The sequence below is a fragment of the Tamandua tetradactyla genome, chromosome 5 (assembly GCF_023851605.1).
Source record: "Tamandua tetradactyla isolate mTamTet1 chromosome 5, mTamTet1.pri, whole genome shotgun sequence".
NCBI lineage: Eukaryota > Metazoa > Chordata > Mammalia > Pilosa > Myrmecophagidae > Tamandua > Tamandua tetradactyla.
Window position 1 is genome coordinate 53,852,710 of NC_135331.1, and position 2,311 is coordinate 53,855,020.

A 2,311-nucleotide genomic window follows, 5' to 3' on the forward strand; every position below is an offset into this window, starting at 1 on the left:
GTTGGAGAAAAAAATACTCCATGCAAACAATAACCAAAAAAAGAACTGGAGTATCTATACACAAATATCAGACATAATGGACTTAAAATGCAAAACTACTATAAGGGATAAATAAGGACACTATAAATTAATAAAAGGGGAAATCCACCAAGAACAAATAACAATCAAAAATATTTATGCAACTAAACTGGTGCCCCAAAATACATGAGGCAAACACAGGCAAAAAGGAAGGGAGACGATTTGAACATTCCAAAGAGATGTTGTGCTGCCATTGACACCTGTATTGGGGAAAACATGGCATATAGACAAGACCTTTACAGCCTCAGTGGTGAAAACTTTTTCATATAAGAGACTGAGAACTCTCACAGTCATGTATGTTATCCCTTCTTCTCCAAGCAGAAGATACCAAAAATTTGCAATCAAAGATCTCTTCACCTTATTGATAAACCACTAATAAGCCAAAATGTCTGTCAAAATCAACCACAGCATGTCAGACCAGTTCCATTGCTACAAGATTCTCTGTCTCGTTGCCAAGGTTGAGGGCAAAGGAAATGGAAATCAAGAGTTATAGTCAACATGGTTGACATTGCAGAGGCACTTAATTGTCCTCCAATGGGTTGAAACTGGGAGCACAGGCTCAGTTTGATGCTAATAATGATCGTTGCATTGTCGATGGATCTCATGAGGTAAACAAACTGCAAGACATGTTGGATGGAGTCATTTTAAAAATATGCTCTGTCCTGAGTGTGAGAATCCTGAAACAGATCTGCATATCAATCCAAGGTAATTCTTGCAAAGCCCGTGGCTACTGAGGCCTGCTTGACACACCTCATGAACTCTACATATTCATTCTCACAAAATATCTGAGAGGGTGTGTAAAGGTGGCTCACTGGCAGAATTGTCTCACCTGCCATGCCAGAGACCCGGGTTCGATTCCAGGTGCCTGCCCATGCAAAAAAAAAAAAAAAACCAACATATCTTCATATCTTAGAATAGTAACAGTATTACAGGAAAGAAAGAAAAGGAAAAGAAAAATAGGAAGAGCAAAGTCAAGGAAAATGACTGCATATCCAGCAGTGAGACACCTCAGTCACCACCACCAAATGAAATCCGTCCTCCTCCACATGCTATGAAGAAAAGAGGAGGATGATTGAAGGGAAGATACAATGAAGGAAGCTCAAAGGTGCAGAATGGATGAAATCAGTGACCATGCATAAGTGTTGTTGCTCAGTGATGATTTGGAAAGAACTGTTGAAGAGTGGGTCAACATCTTGTTTGATTTAGTTAAGAAAAAGAAAGAAGATATAATTAACTTATCTGACATAAAAAATTTGTTGCTGAAGCAGAAAGACCGGATATAAAAGTGATGGGCCCTCCTGTTTCTTTTTAATGAGATTAAGGAGCAAATTAGGAAAGATAGGTGCCATTTTCCTCCAATTTTGTCATAACAACAAAAGGCTCAATGGTACCTCTTCCTGGTTTGGAGTGTGTGGTAGCCATGTATCGCGCTCAGCTCATCTCTAAGATTCCATGTATCTTGAAGGAGATGTATGACACAGACCTTTTACAAATGTCTCAAAGGAACTTGCCAAAGAGATTTGCATCAAAACAGAACCATTTATAAATTGGTTGGGAGTAGGCAGAGCAGAAATCTTCCGGGGTGAAGAGGAAGGTGAAGATTAGAACATTGAGGTGGTATATTCTGAGACAGCCAGTGTATCTACTGTTGACACTATTAAGTTTGACAACAAGGTTGATGACATTGATATTGATGCCACTTAAAGTGAAAGATGCAAACTAGCTTAACATTGTACTATTAAAACTTTTTCTGCATTAGCAGCCAGAAGTGCAACATGTATAAAAGTTAAAATGACTTATCATGCTACACTTTATACTAAAAATGTTTTTCTGTGAGTGGTCTGTAAACAAGCCCGATGAAAAATCTAGGGATTTTTTTGCATATTCGTGGTCAAGTATAGTTTGCTTATTCATAGCATGTTTCTTTTTGAAAAACTGAACACATATAGAATCATAGTTATATAGTTATAACAAATAATGATTTGATTTTGGTCATTCTTCAGATTTTTTGGCTCTGAATAACTTAAGCTGAAATAATTGGGTCCTTTTTAATCTGTTGCACCATCATATAACCTGATAGGATTCTTGGAGCTTATTAGATAAGGTATTGTTTGATGCTGAGACTGTAAAAAGGTCTTCAGCAGGACGTAAACCTAAATTTATTTGTAATTAATTACCTTATTCAGGCATTCAGAAATATAGTTCATTTTAAGTTTTCTCTCTAGTTTCTCAA

General features: G+C 37.1%; 1 pseudogene; it reads left to right on the forward strand.

Moving 5' to 3' along the window:
• Nucleotides 1-463: 463 nt before the first annotated feature.
• Nucleotides 464-1,782, forward strand: LOC143683098 (eukaryotic translation initiation factor 5-like; annotated as a pseudogene).
• The last annotated feature ends 529 nt before the right edge of the window (nt 1,783-2,311 follow it).